The sequence below is a fragment of the Pyrus communis genome, chromosome 3 (assembly GCF_963583255.1).
Source record: "Pyrus communis chromosome 3, drPyrComm1.1, whole genome shotgun sequence".
NCBI classification, from domain to species: domain Eukaryota; kingdom Viridiplantae; phylum Streptophyta; class Magnoliopsida; order Rosales; family Rosaceae; genus Pyrus; species Pyrus communis.
In genome coordinates, this window is record NC_084805.1 from 18970797 (window position 1) to 18992841 (window position 22045).

The window sequence follows — 22045 nt, forward strand, 5'->3', positions numbered from 1 at the left end:
AGACTTTAGAAGTGATTTATTTCCCTTTCCTAGAAGGATCTAATTTCCTATTAAAAAGGGAATTTATATCAAAATAGGAAACAATCTTATGTTTCCTAAAGCAAGAAGATCTCTACACCTGTTGCCCTTTCCTGCGAGCAGCCCAACAGGTGTGGGGCATTTGTGGAGACAAAAATAATCAAGAAGAATATGGAAGTGACACGTGGATTCTAGGGTTAGAAGGACAAAATTACCCTCGAGGAACACTGGAACTCCTACGCACAAGCAGTGGACAACCATCCTTTAATCAAGTCAAAAATGCCTAAAATAGGTATTTATTCAAAACCTATTTCATCCTTCCTCATCGAATATTCTCCACAAGCTAACCCCCAAATCTTTCCTTTCAAATTATATTAATTAGCTAATTAATTGATTTATTATTCAATTAATTTATTAACTAGCTACATATCATGAATCTCATCCAAAAAATCATGAAAGTGGTCGGTCCCCATCCTCCCAAAGGGGCCGGCCACACCCTTATATAAACACCCTCATTTTCTCCAAAACCTAAGTTCTACACTCTTACTAAATTCTCTAAATTCTCCAAGCACTATTCCCTCAAAATTTTAACTTTGGCATCAGAGGTTCATTGTGGGCGCGTGAGGCTCTTGGCCTTGACCTAAGGTGTTGTTTGTTTTGTAGGTGCAATTTTATCCAAGAACAAGAAGGAAGAAATTTGCATCCACAATATACATACAGAAAAGGGGTCTAAGATCTTTGAGCTAACTTAATTAAAGATTAAGCCCTAGCTAGCTAACGTCTCGTTTAGTATCTATTTCACCTTGAGTATTTAAATTTTCATATTTTTGTTGGAATAGAGAGAAAACACAAGGGGGAAAAGTGGATGAGTAAAGGTTTAGGACTGGTGGTGGAAAAGAAGTGGAAGAAATGTAAATGAAAAAGTACAAAATTTAAAAACTAAACATTGACATTATCCTTCGTTTCTCCCCCTTCCATTTGTCCAACATTCATCCAATCCTTTCAATACCTCATTTCTTGGTATATACATTATCTATCATATCCCATGTTGAAAAATGAAGTTTTGCCGAATTAGTTCAAATAGGGTGAAACCTTACTCTTTTAGGGTGAAACTTCAAATTTTTTTATGGTATCTAAGTATGGTGTCTTGGGCTTAACCATCGCCTAATATATTGTTCACGTATTAAGCACTTAAATGACATCACATAAGAGGGCATATTTAGAGTTGTCTTGCATCGAAAAAAGCCTTGCCTAAAGAGTATAAACAATGTAGGCCTCTCTATCTTATTGCAGTTAATTTTAAAATATAAGCAACCCCATTTATAGTGGTGTTCCTCAAACGATAGCTATGATGGAGACATACAACAACAAATGAAGGTTTCTGTACGTAGTAAAGACTTTGTGGCATCAAATAGGGACTTATCTCGTTGCGATTCCATTTGGCCATTCTCTTGGAATAAGAAAAAGTCGGCGGCACTTAGGTACTTTTGTGTGTGTCTAACAATGAACATACAAATGCAACAAAAATAGACATAGAAAGATGCATCTTCAAATCAAATCCCAATCCAATGGTCAATATGACATGAAATGCTAATTATTTCAGTGTGCTATGTTTCATGACCACATAAAAGTTCATTTTCTTTATAGTATTTAAGTAAAACACTCATCTAAGATTAGTAGTGATTTTGCTTTCATTGCACTTTCAGCTTCATATTGGACATTTGTAACATGAATATGAGGTGGGAGCTTTGAAAATCATTTCCTAAGGGGCCTTGGGATTTGCATAAAATAACGTTGAAGAGTACAAATATTTTATGTCGGAAAATTGAGAAAATAAAATACAAAAATATAATTAATGTTTCAACTTTTAATGACATTGAGACCTATGCATGATTATTAAGTTAAGAACACTACTGTGATGATCCTTTTTTGTTTTTATTTTTGTGATAATACGAGTATTAATTAATAGTTCATTGGATCGACTCTAAAATTTTGACGGAAGACAAAAAGATTTTCATGATGAAAACGCCTGATATGAAATAGTAAGAGTAATGTTCTTTACTTTTCTGGCTGAACATCTTCAACCACTTTGCAGGTTATACCTTTGCCTTCTATTTTCAGTTGTACAGCTATTATAATGCTGGGTCTCCCAATTTGCTCGTTTCTTCAACTTTTCGTAGATGGACATCCAATTCCTATACGGCTCTTAGGGAAAAGGAGAAGGAGAACAAAGGCAAAGGGATTTTCACATATAAAGGGGTCCTTGGGCATTGAAAATGACAGAAATATATATTAGTGAAGCTTAAGAGAGATTACATTTTTCTTTTTTAAAAACAAAAGTGGAAACTGAAAATATCTGATTGGAGATATTGGGGCATACTATATAATCCAGCATTGCAGATGTGGTCATTGAACTCAATGCTCACGCGCATCTCTCTATCTGTTCTATTCATTTTGTTGGTGCGCTAAATGAACTCTAACCCTTTTGAATTTTTGCTTACAAATTAGCCCCAACCCCTCCTCCTCCTCCTCCTCTGGCCGGTCCATAAAAAATATCAAAAACCAAAGACCAACTCACAATATATATCCATCATCAGGGTTTATCTTAATTTCTCTGGAGAAAAAGGAGGGTTGATTGTAATATTTCAGATTATTTAATCATGAATTGTCTATGAATCTAATTACCAATCATGGAAGTGATAAAATTTATCGAGAGAGAGAGAGAGAGAGATCCCGGCATATTTGTTTTTTTTTTTTTTTAAAAAAAAACCGATTAATATATAACCAGGGCCGAGCCACAAGGGACTGAAAGCAAACAGAGGCTAACAAGCACATAAGCTAAAAGAAAGTGAAAAAGGGAGTACAAACAGACGCAACCAAAGCCACGGCGTAAAACCCAATCCCACTACGCACAAACTCAGAGGGCAGGGAAGGCCGTCTTTGTTCAGAATTCCAACGAGTGAAGATGGGGTCTTTCAACCAGCATTTTCTATGAAATCCATAAAAATTACACCAGCATAACCAGGAAATTAGCAGAAACACAATAACAACTGCTAGTCTGTACTAATTCATTAAAAAATAAAACACCAAAGCTCATATGTATATATGCTAGGGTGAGCTTGGATAAACATGATTGCTGATGGTATTCTTGGAATTCGAGTCTGAACCAGAGCAAAAGCATTTGACAATTTGATCCAGCATCATTCTTTTCACTAACCTCTTCTTCACAGGAAAAACACTTCCAGCTTTTGGCTTGAAAATCGATGGCTCAGCCTTCTTGTGGAGTTCCAGCATTTGTTCTTGATATGGGTTCTTCAACTTCAGCTTCTTCATCTGCTCCTTCTCCACTGCATCTGAAGCTTTCTTCTTCATTTCCATCTGTGATTTTCTCTTTTCTCTCTTTTTTTTTTTTTTTTTTTTTTTTTAATGTGTGCTTCGATTTGCTATATATGAAGTTTTGAACCTCTATGAGATGAGTTTATATAGATGAGAAAACACAGAAGCAGACAAGAAGTGGCACGGCAGTTGGTGATAGAAGCGTTTTTTAGCCCGACCTTGTGAGTCTGTGACTATGACGCAATGACTAAATACTACTGGTAGTGACCTTGATCACTTTAATTGTCCGACTACTTTGTTTGTCAGAATTAACTGAACTCTCATGAACTGATAATATTTGGTTATGATGAATCTGTGGAAAACAATGGAACATGAAATGCGTATGATTAATTGGAAAATTGGTTTTGATGATCTTAAGAAAAATAAGGATTTTCACACTTCAAGTTTTCTCTATTAATTTGGACACTTCGAAACGATTTTATGCTTCGATTCTCGTTTTATTTAATTGATTAAAAAAGAGTGCAAATAAATAAAATGAAAGTGTGAAAATTACCATAAGATAGCTAGTAAGAGTTTGTTTGATACCTATTATGTAAGAGTTAATTGCATTACATAACTCATAAAGTTCTAGGTATATTAAAAGTAAATGTGAAGAATTAGTCATTTTAAAGAAATTAGACAAGATAAAAACGTAACCCTTCTAATCTTATCCATTTTATAACGATTGGAATGAATGAGGAATCCATATTCTACTTGTCAAAACATTGCTGAACATCAAATGGTACCATTAACGTCAAACCCAATATAGTCATTGAAATAAGCAAGTGTGAATAGCTTCACAAGCACAATATGTCAGCAATTGGAAAATGGGGATACCTAATAATACGGGAAAGTGATTCTCTCTGGATCTCTTTTATCTAATCCTCCTCATCAAACAATTTGGGTTCTTGAAATTTGATCTAATGGCTAAAAATTATTATAACTTTTAAAGTGAGCCCTTGTTTTTAACCGTTGATCAAATTTAAAGGGTGGATTGTTTGTTGGGAAGGATTAAGTGGAAGGGAGCTGGAGATCATCCCTTTCCAATAATAAGCATGCAAATCCTTTTAGTAAAGGTTCTACGTCATCAGACTCATGATCATTATGGAGCCAAAAATAATCAAGAAAAATATAGAGGCGACACATGGATTTTTGGGTTAAAAAGACAAGATTACCCTCAAGGCACATTGGGATTTCTACCCACAAGCAGTAGGCAATCATCCCTCAATCAAGTCAAAAGTGCCCAAAATAGGTATTTATTCCAAATCTATTTCATCAATCCTCATCAAATCTTCTCCACAAGGTAACCCCCAAATCATTCATTTCTAATTATATTAATTAGCTAATTAATTGATTTATCACCTAATTAATTTATTAATTAGCTAACAAATCATGAATCTCACCCAAAAAACCATCCAAGTGGCCGATCCTCCTCCTCCCAAAGGGGCTGGCCACACCCCTATATAAACACCCCCATTTTCTCAAAAACCTAGTTCTACACGCTTGCTAAATTCTTTATATTCTCCAAACACGTTTCCCTCAAAATTCTAACTTTGGCATCGAAGTTTCTTCGGCCAAAGTCCACCCCCCCCCCCCCCAAAAAAAAATCAACGTGGGCACGTGAGGTTCTTGACCTTGACCTAAGTTGTTGTTTGTTTTGTAGGAGCAATTTTGTCCAAGAACAAGGAGGAAGAAATTTGTATCCACAAATTGGTGTTTTCATTGAGAGTCTTGATCGAACGCTCATAGAAGACTCTTGCATTCAAGATTTTTCATTTTCTTGTTCATTTGTAGATTTTTCGTACGTTCTTATTCTTGGAATTTTTTATAAAAAATCTTTGATAAAACGTAAAAGAAAAGTACAATGGCAAGAGATTCAGAAATCTCAACGAACAGAAATTCCAACGTTCGAGGATTAGGACCGTGGCGATCTACAGGGCTCAACACAACGATGAATGGAGCGGCACCACCCCCACGGGGCACCATCGTGGCAACCACAATGGCAAGGTTCATGGCACCACAACCACGGCCCAAGCCGTGCCATTCAAGCCACACGGGCCCAAGCCCAAGGCGAGACAACCCGAGCCACTCAAGCATGACGTGAACCCAACGCGTTGCCAAGCTGAGCCTCGCACCCACGTGTGCCACACGCCAAGCAGCCTACTCTCGTAGCCCAGCCTGCTCCCGTGGCCCAGCCCAATCTTGTGGCCCAGCTTGCTTCCGCGGCGCAGCCTGCTTCCGTGGCCTTCCAAGCAACCCAAATCGATCCAAGATTAATTCTATTAACCTGGCTTCAAATTTTAGAGCCTATGATTGAAGCATAGGCATTTTCACCACATTTCTCCACAAATTTGACATTTCCCAACTCAAACCTCATGCCCAGAGTCTACCACCTATGGAGAAACCTACCATCTAAGCTCTTCCATCTCGCATGGCGAACAACTCTTGTCCCGAGAAGTCATCGAGTTGACAAACTTCCTTGCGCAACAGACAACCTTAGTGAATCAGCTCTTGCAACATACAGAGATACAGCGTGTCTTAAACGAGGTGTCCCGAAAAATGACAAAGGCAGACGACGAACTCTGTAGCAGCGTCCTAGCAAACAGCCACTCAACCAGCCATGAACTGAGCGTTCGGGTAGTGTACATTCCCGATTAGGCCCCCGAGATAGTGTATACTCCCGTCTTAGCTCACAGAGGAGCATGCACTCTCGACTAGGCACATGGATGAGTATACACTCACGGTCGGGGTTAATCCGACTCAAGTTCAACCAGCAACCTGCGAATTGCCAGCTTGCATGTTAAGAACATACCACATGCACCGTAGTTGCGACATAGACAATCCGAAAACATGGAAGAGTAGCCTCGACCAGCAGGTTACGACCGGGGAAGCCAAGAGCTCTGCTACCCAACAAAGACAAATTCAGGAAGAAGTTGAGAGGCTCCTGACCGAATGATAGCGCAACTTCCAGCGTAACGAAGCTATTGACAAGATGATTCAACAAGACATGACCAACATAAGCGGGCCATCTTTCAATGACAAGATCGAGTAGAATGACATACCAGCCCAACTACCAAGAACCGGGGGCAAGCCTTGTTCTCAACACTCCAAACGATTCAATTCTGAAACAACACATTACCAGTAGCCGAGCATTACGGACCTAATGTGCCAATCTTGCACCACAGCCCCCAGCTATGCCGATCTTGCCATGTGGCTTGCACCAACCAAGCCTCAAAAGGGTACACGACAAACACCTAATGGTGGCACAATAATTCTGGAAGCAGCTCACTGCGCTCACACCCTTATGCGAGTTCCACAAGCAGTTCGCTAAACAAGACCTCACAGGCTGAGGATTATTTCAGTTGTCCAGCAGTCCAGCTTTCCTCAACTGTACTCACGACAACGACTTCCATGCTCTCTAATGCTAGAGGATAAACTAAGTGCTCTCCAGTGCGAGAGGGTAAACCAATCCCCCGACACCCATCTAGGTAATCTCTCTAGTGCGAAAGGATAAACTAATTGCTCTCCAGTGCGTGAGGGTAAACCAATTCCCTGACACCCATATGGGTCTGCTCTCTAGTGCAGAAGGTTAAACTAATTGCTCTCCAATGCGAGAGGGTAAACCAATTCCCTAACACCCAAAAGGGTCTGCTCTTTAATGTGAAAGGATAAACTAATTACTTGCTCCAGTGCGAGAGGGTAAACCAATCCCCCAACACCCATCTAGGTAAGCTCTCTTGTTCGAGATGATAAACTAATTGCTCTCCAGTGTGTGAGGGTAAACCAATTCCCTTACACCCATATGGGTCTGCTTTCTAGTGCAGAAGGTTAAACTAATTGCTCTCTAATGCGAGAGGGTAAACCAATTCCCCGACACCCATACGGGTAAGCTCTCCAGTGCAAGAGGGTAAACCAATTCCCCGACACCCAAAAATGCTTGCTTTTTAGTGCGAAAGGATAAACTAATTACTCTCCAGTACGAAAGGGTAAATTAATTCCCTGACACCCATATGGGTAAGCTCTCCAATGCAAGAGGCTAAATTAATTACTCTCCAATATGAGAAGGTAAACCAATTCACTAACACCCAAAAGGGTCTACTCTCCAGCGCTAGAGGATAAACTAATTGCTCTCTAGTACGAGAGGGTAAACCAATTCCCTGACACCCAAAAGAGTCTGCTCTCTAGTGCGAGAAGATATTCTAATTTCTCTCCTGTACGAGAGGGTAAACCAATTCCCTGACACCCATATGGGTTTGCTCTCCAGTGCGAAAGGGTAAACTAATTCCCCAACACCCATCTAGGTAAGCTCTCCAGTGCGAGAAGGCCACATAACTCAAAAGATCGAATGCTTAAAGACTAACTAGGCAGCGAATGGTCATGAGGCAGCAGCCACTTTGCACTCAACAATTCGCTCATCCAACACTTCATCTTTAATAGCTTCGATCTTGGCAGCTTCATCCTTGATTGCTCCATCTACGGCAGCTGATAAATCAAACTGAAGTAATTTCCTCATTTTTGGCAAGCAGCCCAAATGAGGCAGCCCAAATCGTGGCCCATGCCTAGCCAATCATTGACTTTAGTCAAGTCAAGTAGCACAAGCAATGGCCTCTGCCACACCACCTCCTTGGCCCATGCCAAGTCGAGTCTTGGCCCATGCCAAGTCGACTCCTGGCCCCTGCCAGCCGACGTGCCGCACCACCCCGACGGCTGCCCTATGGTAGTACCACCCAAGAAGAAGACAAAGAGAATTAAGTTTTTTTTACATCGGTGTGGCACGGAAAAGACAAAGAAATCAACGGAAGACAGTTCTTTGCACGAGCAAGCAAAGAAGAGTGCTAGGGGAGGGGGAACAAATATCCTCTAGTTTTCTCTCTTTCCTGTAGGGATAAATAATTGCCCTCCGAAGTTGATTTACAGTACTACAAAAGGGCCTTATTGTGTCAATAGGTAATGTCGGTTTAATATAATATAATGGCAAACAAGACATTTCCAACACCTACTGAACATGACGTCGGATTTACTATCAGTTGTAAGCGTCATAAAAAATCTATGTCGTTTTTAACCGACGTAAAAGTTAATGTCACTTATAACCGACATAGATTTTAATAATTTTTAAATATTGATATCACTTTTAAGTGACATAAAGTTGGTGTTGGAATAGGTGTCCTTCTAGCTGACACTAATGGTTGTATTTTAAAGCCTTCGTCGGTTCTGACTGACATAGATTTTAATTTTTTAAAATATTTTAAAACCCGGTGTCGGTTGTAAGAGACAAATTGATGGCCTTTATATACCCACCCCCATGTTTTCTTCTTCCTCTCTCTCTCTCTCTCATCTTTCATTTTTATTCTTCCAATTTATAAACCCTCCTCATGTTTTCTTGTTCCTCTCTAACATCTTTCTTATTTGTTCGCCCAACTTCATTAATTCCTTCTTCAACACAGTAAGTTTTTCTTGCTTCTAATATTTTTATTTTCTCCTCTTATGTTTAATTTTTATTTACAATTTATTTTTGTAAGGAATTTATTTGAACTGGTTGAGTACACAAAGAATTGATCGATGATGGAATTCTTCCATAATTTAGGTTTCTATCACTAAATTCCTTAATTTTTAAATTGTATAATACACAAGTTTATTTATTTAAAATTTCTAATTTAATACTTAGATAATTTTCTACTATTTTTGTTAAATTAATTAATATTTAGTCAAATTAATTAATTTTTGTCACTTGAATTGTTATTAGAAAATGGAAATGAATAATATTTATAAGCATTTATGTTAAATTAACAATATTAAATATAACATAAACTTATAATATTTAGTAATATAAGAATATATTATGTTAAATTAATTTGTTTTGCTCTCTAATTGTTATTTTAATTTGTTTTTGTTGTTATTGATAACTTTGATAACTTTTTGTTGTTATTTACTAGAATAGATTAGATGAGCATAATTTTGATAACTTTTTGTTGTTATTTTAATTTGTTTTTACTATAATAGGCGTTGAAAATTAAAATATTGCAATCATGATAGAGTTCGAGGGCTGAAAGATAGAAATTGAAAATTCTAATAGTTATGCCTACATGATAAGGATTGAAAGATTGTAGGGATCGTAGTGTCAACGTAATATTTTGCCCTCGTAAAGTGGTAAAACATGGACAAGAGTTGGTTGACGATACGCCAAAATTTGGAAGCGTATACAGCTGGAATTAATTTGTTTTTGGATCAAGCAATTGCAAATGGTGTTAACCTTAATAAATTTAGATTTCCTTGCTAAAGATGTTGTAATCGATATACTTTTGTTAGGAACACTATTGTTGAACATCTCATATTGTATGATATGGATAAAGATTATAAAAATGCTTGGTGGTGACATCATGGTGAGCAAAACATTGGAGACCAAAATGTGGCAATTGGAGAAGAAGAAACAGGAGATGAGGTGACTAGTATGCATGATTTTCTTAATGATGTATTTGCCCAACCATTAACAGAAGAATGTGTTGGGCTATCTGCTGAACCCCCTATTAGGGAAGGGCGTCCAGAAGAGGTGTAAACCTTTTTTAGGCTGCTTGAAGAGGCAGATCAAGATTTGTGGCTAGGTTGTAAGGAGTTTAAGAAATTGGAAGCAGTTGTAAGATTGTATCAGATCAAGTATTTAGCAGGAATGTCATATGAGATCTTCACCACTTTACTAAAGTTAATTAAAAGAATGTTGCCTGAAGGGGATTGTTTGCCTGAATCCTGTTATAAGGCAAAAAAAACTTATAAATGACTTGGGTTTGACGTATGTGAAAATTGATGCATGCCCCAATAATTGCAAAATATGTTAGAAAGATACTTCAAAGTTGACCGTGTGCTCGGTTTGTGATAAATCAAGATTTAAAATTACCAACACAGAGGATAGCTAGAGAAAAAAGATCGCAACTAAGGTTATGTGGTATTTTCCTTTAAAAGCACGATTGCAAAGGTTTTTTATACCGAAGCATACGGCTAAACATATGAGGTGGCACACAACTGAATGCCCTAAGGATGAGTTTATGAGGCATCTGATGCGAAAATTAACTTGACACACAAATTAAACCCTATTTGTGACAATTGTAGTATATATGCAAGTAGGGATCATTCTAACCGGGGATTAACTAGGGATGCTAATCAACTCAAATAAGACTCTAAAACACTAAACTAGACTCTATAGACTCAAAACTAACTTAAAACACTCAAAACAGCAACAAGCAATTAAAAAGACTCAAAACTAGACCTAACAAGTTATTTGGACGAATTTTAACTAACTTAAACTCACAACACTAATTTGGACAAATTCAAACACTTTTCTAACTAATCTAACACACTTAATAAAAGGGGGAATTGATTTGGACGAAATTAATTAAATTAGGCAGATTGCAAACTAAATAGATTAGACACTAAATTAGGTGAATTGAATGGGTAAAAGGCAAGTTAGAGGGTCCTTCTCCACACATGCACATATGTAACACAAATTGATTTCCAGATTTTATCCCTTTAAACCATGAATAACAATGCCCCAAATTAATTGTGAGAAGCACAAATTAACTTTCAGATTTTCCTAATTTCATTGAATTGGATGGAATACGCATCAATAACCAAATTATTCTTATCAAATTCCCTACATGAACCGCATAATAGAGATAAAATCAAAGATCATTAAGCTTTTTGAAAACCATAAACATTTACTAGGCATTCGTAACTATGAACTGCATGATACTCTTGCCTAGAATTTACTTAACACAATCATGACTAGTGATTTTTACTACTTATGAATATAAGTGCATAACGATTAGGTGAAATTCCCTTATATTCTAGCATCAAATTCATGCATGAAAACTAAGTATGCATCCTTAATCAACACACAAGAACAAGTTCTCAATAAATCAATTAAGTAAATCGCATTCACAATTCAAGAAACAAAATCTGGAGGAAATCAATTCATATAAAACATAAGTTCATGGCTTTGAATTCACCTCTAACTAAGAAAAACTTAGTTACACATGTTCATAACAATTGAAAAGCAAATTAAAATAAACATGGAAACGAAACGAGGGAAGAAAGAACTCTGAAAGTCTCCAATGGATGCAGATTTCTTGCGGCACAAGTTCCTCTTTCTCCTATGAAAGCCACGGCACTCCTTCTTCTCCCTAGGGTTGCGACAAAGGTTGTGTTTCTAAATGTATGGTGTGTGGTGTGAATGAATGAATGGAAGGAAGGATGAATGGCTGCATAGGGTGTGTAAGGGGGTGTGGCACATTAAGGTCCCTATATATAGTGCACGGCAAAAACCCTAGGAATCAGAAATAGGGTTAAACCTAGCAGAAACAAGTGATTAGGGTTCCTAGGGTACGGCAAGGCTTGGGAAAATTAAGTCATAGCCCAATTAATTTCTGATATGGACTTATACAATCCAAATCCAAGTGGAAAATGACCAATTTAAATCAGAATCCAATAGGAAAAAGTTTAGAGAAATTTGTCCAAAATTGGGCCTTCTAGAAACAAGGTGTTTTGTGGCTGATTTTGGGTTTTCTAGAAGAAATAAAAGGGGGAAGGGTGCGGCACCCTTTTAGGGTCAGATAAGGCTTCTAGAAATTATGTTTTTAGGTCCACTTGCAGCTAGGATTAAGGTGGAACAAGATTAGGTGAGGATAAGATTGGATAAGGTTTGGATAAGATAAGGTTGTTAGGATAGGTTTCCATATTTCTTCCTCTTTCCTTAACTTCTTTATCTTAAACTTGTCTCATCTAATTTGTTGCATGTTCCTAGCCTCTTTTGATTCCAAATTCGTCCATCCACCTTGCTCCATATACAAGTTATCCATAATAAGCCCAAAACTGCTCTAAAAGGCTCAAAATTGCCTTTTCTTGCCAACTTTGTCATTAGGACCTACAAACCCACGAAAATGGCTTAAAACACTATAATAAGTAGTACTTAGCTAACTAAATGTAAGGAAACAACATAACTAAGTAGCATAAATATGCTCCTATCAGCATCCTTCAGATTCTCCAGCATGGAAGCATTTGGATAATTTATATCCGGATTTTGCGTCAGAAATTTGAAATGTCCGATTAGGGTTGGCTAGTGATGGATTTAATCCTTTTGGGAAAATGAGGCATGACCATAGCACATGGCATGTTGTGCTTTTTGTTTACAATTTGCTGCCTTGGATGTGCATGAAGCAATCAAATTTGTTGTTATCTCTGTTAATACTAGGACCTCGCAGTCCTGGTAAAGAGATTGATGTATACATGCGTCCATTGATTGACTAGTTGAATGAGTTATGGGAGGTGGGAGGTGGGCACTCCTACTTATGATGTGTATTCCAACCAAAGTTTTATGATGAAGGTTGCCGTCTTATGGACTATGAATGATTTTCCGGCTTATGGAATGTTGTCAAGATGGAGTACACATGGCTATAAAGCCTGTCCACATTGCATGCATGATAAAGAATATATTTACGTGCTGGTGAGTCGTAAGATTTGTTATATGGAGCATCAACACTTTCTTGAAGATAATCATAGGTTTCGAAGGCAAACCATAACTTTTAATGGTTGTCGAGAGCATCGTAGTGCACCAAGGTAGTGGACTGGTTTGCAATGTCTGGAAGAACTTTCTACATTGAGATTTACTTTTGGAAAACCAAACAAAAATGCTTCAGTTGGGCAACGCATAAGATGAACTTCGAGCAGTACAAGTAGTAATAGGCAGTAGAAGAAGAAATCTATTTTTTATGAACTACCTTATTAGAGGCATCTGTTAATTAGACACAATCTTGATGTTATGCATATTAAGAACAATATATGTGACAGTGTGGTGGGAATTTTGCTAGATATAGAAAAGTTTAAAGATGGATTGGCTGCATATGCAAATCTTGAAGTCTTGAACATAAGACGTAGTCAACACCCACGTAGAGAAGGATATAGAACATTTCGACCTCCAGCATTGTTCACGTTGAAAAAAGAAGAAAAAACTACGTTTTGCAAAGTGTTGTCTACTATTTGGGTCCCCGATTCATCAAATTTGTCGCAATGTGTGCACGTGAATGAATGAAAAATACATGGGCTGAAAAGTCACGATTGCCATGTTTTAATGCAGCAGTTACTCCCGCTTGCAATACGCCCGGTTTTGCCTAAAGCTGTCAATATGGTATTGTTAGAGTTGAGTGCAATTTTCAAACAATTGTGTAGTAAGACAGAGTATGAGGAAGGATTCAAGCAACTGAATTCAAGAATTGCCTTGAAATTATGTCAACTTGAAAAAATATTCCTTCCTGCATTTTTTGATATAATGGTGCACCTCCCAGTTCACTTGGCAGATGAAGCAGCTTTTGCAGGGCCGTTCAATATAAATGGATGTATCTAATTGAATGGTAATTAATAAATTTTTATAAATTTTTTACAATTGTAGTCATAAATTTAATTAATAATTATAATAATTTGTATTTCGTTTTATAATTGTAGGTATTTGCAAACACTGAAGCGTTATGTTCGTAATAAGGGTCGTCCTGAAGGTTCTATTGTTGATGCATATTTGGTGGATGAGTGCTTGTTTTTTTGTTCCATGTATCTTAGAGATGTTGAGTCTCGTCATACCTGTAGAGGCCGAAATGAAGATGGTATTGGACGTGGAGTATCTGGTGGGTTATCAATTTTTGACTCCAAATGATGTTATATGGGTTCAGGAGAAAATGTGGAGCTCGATCTAAATGTTCTTGATCAATGCCATAGATACATTCTAAATAATTGTGATGAAGTTAACTGATGTGATAAATAATAGCACTCAAATTAAACCCTCTTTTTGACAATTGTAGTATAGATATAAGTAGGTATCGTTCTAGGCCGGAGATTAGGAGGGATTGCTAATCTAATGAAAACTGACTCAAAGATACAAAAAATATGCTTAAAAACACTTAAACAAACTCAAAGATTCTTAACTAAACTTATATGACTCAAAACAAACTCAAAAGACTCAAAACAACACAAAACAATCAAAAAGACTCAAACTAGACTCTAGGACTTAATTTGGACGAAAATAGAATTGGTTTTGACTCCAAATACTCAAAAACACACTATAGGACATATTTGACTCAACAAAGTAAAAGGGATTGGGTTTTTGACGAATTTAGAATAAAAATAAGTAACCAAAAGACTTAAATAAAATTTGGACGAATTTGAGAAGAACAATGGATGATTAGCTAGCTAGAGGATTCTTTTCCACACATGATACATTCAAATACAAATTGATTTCCAATTGCTTTTTCGATAAACCATGAACCTCAACACCCCAGATTAACCGTGACATCACTAATTAACTCTCAAATTTTCCTTTAGTTATTGGATTGGATGACATCATTCGACAACCCAAAGCATTCTTCAAAAGTTCCCTACATGACATCATAATAGAGATGCAATCAAAGATCATTACGTTCGATGAAAATCATAAGTATTGACAAAGCACTTGTAACTATGACATCATGATACTCATGCTAGGAATGTACTTAACATGATTGTGAAAACAACCTTAACTACTTGTGAATATAAGTTTGTAATGATTATGTGAAACTCCCTTATATTCTAGCACCAAATTCAAGCATGCAAATTAAGTAGGCCTCCCTAATCAACATACAAGAATAAGTTATCCATCAAACGGTTAAGTAAATTGCATTCACAATTTATGAAATCACAACTGGAATTAATCAATTCATATCATAAACATAATCATGGTTTCAAAGTCTCCCCTAGCTAAAACGAGTTTAGCCTCTCATGTTCATGACAAAACAAAGAAAACTTGAATTAAACATTGAAAACAAAAGATAGATTACACCTAAAAACGTTCCAACACTCCAACTTGAATGCAAAAACATCCAAGGCTTCTTATTCTCATCTTCTTCCTTGCTATGCTGCGGCACAAGAGTTTAGGGGTGATTTAGGATGTATTTCTAGGTTAATAATGGATTTAGGTTGGTAAGGGGGTGTGGCAAAGGTTGAGGGATGGTGTATGGATGAGTGGTTGAAGGTATGAAAGTATGGGAATGGTGTAAGAGATGATGAAGGTTGCAGCAAAGGTTGGTGGACAGGATGAAGGATGGCCGATTGTATGAGTGAGTGAATAACGTTTTCTATGGGTACGACATTGACTATTTAATTGAAGGAAAGGATCTTAGCTCTTATTGAATGAGTTAAGAAAGAAATAATCCCCACATCGATAAAGAAAATGAGACATAAAGTCAGAAATCAAAGGGAAAAGGGAAGGAAACTTGCGACCAATAAAGAGTATGAAAGGGAATGTGTTTTAAGGCTGAAATAAGGCAAGGATTTAGGATAGAATAGGTATGTAAGGTGTAGCCTTGAATAGGGTGAAAGAGGAATGTGATCTTGTGACATAAAATAGGGAATAACCATTCCCCTTGCACGGCAAGGAAAGGCCAAGCTTAGGGAAGGCACGGCAAGGGACATAAGGATGTAAGGAATGTTTAGTTGGTGTCCTAAAATGCATTAGAGTCCTCAATATTGCTGGAACTTAGGGGCTTTTAGGATTAGGAAAGGTCAAACCAAAATAGGAAACCTTCTTTGACTAGGAATCCTTCTTTGATTAGGAATACTTCTTTGATTAGGAATCCTAACATCTTTAGGTCTTCAATTCCGTCCATTCCTTTTGCTCCAAGCATATGCTATCCATTCCAAGTCCAATTTTGCTCCAAAAGGCTCCAAAATGCACCTTCTTGCTACCTTAGCCAAATGAACCTATAAACACACGAAAATAGTTTAAAATACTAAAATAACTATGAACTAACAACATAAATGTAAGAAAACAAGCTAACTAAGTCGCCTAAATATGCTCCTATCATTAACCCATTTAGAAGGTAAGAACATTTAATCATACATCTTAATGTTTTATTGGTTATCTTAACTTTGAAACATTAATTATCTAATTTTGGACATAATTACCTAGGCAACATGAGGAATTCTTGAAAACTAAACATCGTCGAGAAAGGTTAACTATGAGACAAATTAATGAGCAAAGCAAGAAAGAATTTCCAGAATGGTTCAAGCAACATGTGAGCTGATATAACCATCACATTATTTATTTATTGTTTTGCATTTTAATTATAACATGTTTATAGTTATTTTGTCAACTTTTATCTCTATACTTATTACAGATGAATTCAAGATGTCATGCTAATGACACATTGATATCTCAAGACTTGCATTGGAAAGTTTTCGTATAAAAGTCACATTGTTCATGGGTCCAGTTTTCGTATAAAATCTATGGATGATAAGCATAAGAATCAAAATTGTGGTGTCTTTGTACCTGCAAATGTTCCTGGTGCAATTGGGCAAGTGAATTGTTATGGCAGAGTTGTAGATATGTTCAAGGTTAAATATTGTGGTCCTACTGAGGCAAGAGATAGAGGTCGAGCTGTGATGTTATTTAAGTGCGAATGGATTTACTGTGGTGAACTTCAATCGATTGGGATTTAAGGAGGATCCTTTCATATTAGCATCACAAGCATTACAAGTATTTTATGTGGAGGACACAATTGAAAAGGATTGGCATGTAGTTGTTCGAACCCAGTCGAGGGATTTGTTGACGTATTAGAGGATAGTGATGCAATTGATGATTATGCCATACCTAATTTGGATGATCGAATTCTTGACGATGAAAATTTCCATACAAGGGTTGGCGTGGAAGACTCCTTTTCATGAATCATTATCGTTGCCTACTGAGTTCGTTGATCATGCCAATACTGACGCCGAGCTAACAGATGATGACAGGGAATAAATATATTAATTATTTTATGTATTTTAAGTACTAATTAGACTATGTTTCAATTCGTGTGTGATGATATTTTATCATAAAATTATATTATCGTTTTTTATTACGTATTATATATAAGTTAAATTTTATTTATTAAAATATTATATGAGATAACATAAAAAATAATAAATAATAAAAAACAACAACTACTTTTTTTTTAACTTTGGGTTAAACTTTTTTTTTAATTTTATTTTAAGCTTGTTTCCTATCGCTTTTAGTTGTCATCTGTGTCGGTTAAATTGAAATATTTTGGGCGGGAATTTTCTCGCTTGTTTTGCACGCGGAAATGGATTGGGAAGAGGATTTTCAGTCAGTGTCAGAAATGGCGTCGGTTTTAACCGACACAACCTTTGCTTATTTCGACGTAACCTTTACTTACTTCAACGCCACTTGCAATCACAATCAAGTCTATCAGGCTCACATCAGTTTTAACCGACGCAACGTTTTCTTATTTCCACGCAACTTGTAATCACTGTCATGTCTGTCAAGCTCACGTTGGTTTAAACCGACGCAAAATATTCTTATTTAGACACCACTTACAATGACTGTCAAGTCTGTCAGGCTCACGTCAGTTTGAAGCGACGCAAACTTTTCTTATTTCGATGTCACTTCCAATCAATGTCAAGTCTGTCAAGGTCACATTGGTTTGAACCGACACAATCTTTTCCTATTTCGACGCCACTTGCCTTTCAGTCAAGGGTGTCAGACTACGTGCATTTAAGTCATGTCAGAGTTAGTGTCAGTTTTAACCGACACAAAGTCAAAATAGTAAGTCAGTGTGTCAGAGAAGGTTTCGATTTTGACCGACACAAAGTGTACATATTTCGACACCACTTACAACCACTGTCGGTCTTAACCGACGCGAACTTATTATCTATATTTAAACCCTTTTCTTCCTCATTACTTCCATGCTTTCATTTCCTTCTCTCTCGTTTACTTCATTGTTTTTAACCCGTGCGTCCTTACTCCCTCTCTTTCTCCCATTTCAGCCTTACACCTTCCCCCATTTCAGCTTTACTCCTTTTCCTTCCACTAACTTTTGCTATGGATCAACAAAGTGAAGATCAACGTTCTGAGGAACTCCATTTCGAAGAGGAAGAGTTCAATGATGGTTCATTTTTGAATTATTATTAATTTCAGTTTTTGTTTTGTGTTTAAATTAGTATTATGCTTAAACTGAAAAATTTACTTTTGTTTCTTATTTTTTAATTGTTTTTTTTTTTTAGTATTAATAAGGAACATCTCGACGGAGGCGCAGACCCTCAATTCCCAAATGGACAAAACAGCTTTGTTAGTTTGATTCATCTCGAAAATGCATTAGTGATAATTCTAGTGCTTTTTCAAAATATGTAGCAGGGGACGTTAGAGATTACAGAAATCTCCCCTTGACGAGTGATTGGCATAAGATTAAGGAAGAAGACAAGGAAGTTTTCTGGAATAGAATAAAGGTATAGATTTTTTTTTTTTTTTTACTTGAAAATAGAAGAATAAGTCAATGATTATCATAATAATTAATTAGCTTGATTTTTTTTCTGGATGTAGGGAAATATTTTTTTTGAAGATGAAGATGTAGAAAAAATGCCTATGATCCGCCTCATGACGCTTCACGTTGCAGAGCATGCGCACAAAGCGTATAGAAATAAGTTAAAAAAAAAAAGGTATTATACTAATAAAGTAGCCGAGGTGTGCAGCCACCCTCCTCCTTATGTGAATCATGCACAGTAGGTTGAGTTGGTGGCATACTAGAATAGAGAAAAAACAAGGGTAATTGTTATGTGATTTATTTTGTTATAACTTTAAATTTGTCTAATAAATTCCTTTATTTTCCAGGAGGTTGCTGAAAAAAAATAAGATTAATCAGCTGTTGAAAACAATGAACCATACAACCGGTTCAAAATCTCTTGCAAGAGTGCGACAATAATTTCTATGGGTTGTACATTTTTAAGAAATGTTATTAATTTTAAATTTAATATATAGTTGTTAGAAAATTTATTTTTGATATGAAATTTGCTTAAAATTGTTTGTTTTTATGTTGACATATAAATAAAGCGGAAGAAGCATGGGAAGGAGGCAGATCTTGTTATTTTTTTCGTGAATGTCATACACGAAAAGATAAAAGTTGGATTGATGAAACATCTGAGCGCACAGGGGTAATTAATTTTTTCGTGTTAGTATTTCACTGTTATTAATTTTTCTTATCTATAGCTTATTTCTGTTTATGATTGTTGAATTTTTATTTTTAAAAATTGTATTGCAAGGCTACAATGGAGAGCAATCTTCAAACTTTGATTAAGTCATGCCAAGAAGATAATGATGAACTTAGGACCCGAGTTTATGTCGATACGATGGATCCTGTGAGCCATAATAAAGTTAGAGGATATGGTCGTGGGGTGACTCCTGATATGGTGTGCATCTTCTTCATCCTCTACTTCAAATTCATCCAGGAAAGCATCCAGAAGTTCAATGGCACTGCTAATGACTGAAAACAATGAGTTGAGAAGGAAGCACGAAGCTGATACTAAACGGTTGGCAAACCTAGAGGTTAAGGCTGAACACTCAGACAACCGGCAGAATCAATTGTTAATGTTGTTACTGCAAAGACTTCAGCTGCAACCACCGCATATCCCCGGAACCCAACAATCAGGCCAGAGTCAGCCTCCTCCTCCTCCTACATATCCGTGCCCACATGGAACTCCATAGTCGAGCCAAATTCAACATCCCCCTTCATATCCGTATGCAGGCCATAATCAGCAACCTCTTTTATATCCTATGTATCTAATGCCTACACAGCCCATGACATACATGCAGCAGCCGCTCATGACATATATGCAGCAGCCCCCTATGCCATACATGCAACAGCTGCCTTATCAAGTGCTGGTATATCGACCCGAGATGACTTCTCCTAGTGGATTTTGTCCTGGCATTCCAGCTGGGGAGGTTTCTGGAATGGTTACAGGTGTTGGATTTGATGTGGACTTGACGAGGGTTTTTGGATCAGAAGGAGGATCTCAAGGAGGAGAAGGATTTGGGTCACATTCAGGCTCTGGGCCGGTTGAGTAGTTTATTTGGTTCGCTTTCTTGTCGGCTAAAAATATTATGTGGAATGTTGGATATAAAAATATTTGTATATTTTGGCACTATTTTTATTGTTAATAATTTTTATTAATGTTTGTTTTGGCTTATACATGAAATTTATTATTATTTTTATATAATTTTTTTAATTACTATTAATTGAAAATGAAAGCAAAGACATATCTTTTTACATATTTATTATTAACAAAGGTGGTGTCGGTTATGACCATTAGTAATTTGCACATTTTATTTATTTAATTGTTAGACAATGTTAGTTAAAACTGACAGTGGTTTGGATATTTTATAATTTAATTGCTATTTGATGTCGGGTATGACCTCCATCATGTCAGAAGCGCACATCGCTTTTAACTGACGTAAAGTTCCGTGTCGCTTTTTGTGAACACGAAAGATTCCTTGAAACAAGAACACAAGAATAACGTGTACAAAATAATATTTTTGTGTTTATGATTTTGGGGTTACGATCTCTCTCAAATTTGGTCCTCTGATTCTATCTTCGTAGGGTGTAGGTTTGTGGATGAGTTGTTGATCCAAAGGGCCGTCGGGGCTTGATCTAAGGATGAACAGTTGATGAACGGATCTTCAAGGGGCGTTGGGCTTGATCTTGAAGAATGGGTGTATGGATTTCTTCAAGGGGCTTTTGGGCTTGATCTTGAAGGTTGATGGATGAGCAGATCTTCAAGGGCTTTTGGGCTTAGTCTTGAAGAACGATTGGATGTGTGGATTTGTTTGTGTTGTTGATCCAAGGGGCCGTTGGGGCTTGATCTTAGGATGAACAGTTGATCACTTTCTTCAAGGGTCGTCGGGGCTTGATCTTGAATAAGGATTTAACGAAGAACGAAGAGAGCTTTCTTGATTCTTCGGAATTCTTGGGAATTTGGATGGTTGGAAGCTTTGGAGTTTCAAAGCTTCAAGGATTTGGGGAATTCTCTTCTAATTTTGGAGTAGAGAAATGTATTTGTGAATTCCTTGATGCTTGATACCTTGATGGAGAAGCCTATTTATAGGCTTTGAGAATGAATCACCACCACAAAATATTTTTTTCCTTTCCAAGCACCATTGCCTAATTTTCCCACTTAATGCAATATTGAAATTGAAGTGGTGTAACTTATGGCCTAATTTCCCACTTAATACCATTTTAAACTTGAAGTGGTCTAACTTATGGCCTAATTTCCCACTTAATGCAATATTGAAATTGAAGTGGTGTAACTTATGGCCTAATTTCCCTCTTAATACCATTTTAAACTTGAAGTGGTCTAACTTATGGCCTAATTTCGCACTTAACACTATTTTAAACTTGAAATGTGTATGCTTTGTCATTGCCCAAATGAGAAAAACTTGCTTTGATCCGTAATGGATTGAAGTGTGCTTGCCTTGTCATTGCCCAACATGAGAAGAAAAACTTGTTTTGATCCTCAATGGATTGAAATGTACTTGCCTTGTCATTGCCCAAAATGAGAAGAAAAACTTGTTTAATCCTTCAAGGGTATTTCTTCCTATTTTGTTGAGTCACACGCCATGTGTACAATTTGTACAACACGTGGCGTATGCCATGTATGCCTTGACACGTCAAAACTTTAATGCATTGGTGAACATTTGTTTTACTGAAATTTCGATGTCTACACTTTTAACTGACACTGATTCATGGAGGATTAAGCGGACAAACCGACATCGAAGCCTTTTCATGACGCTAGCAGTGGTGTCGCTATTCCAATCCAA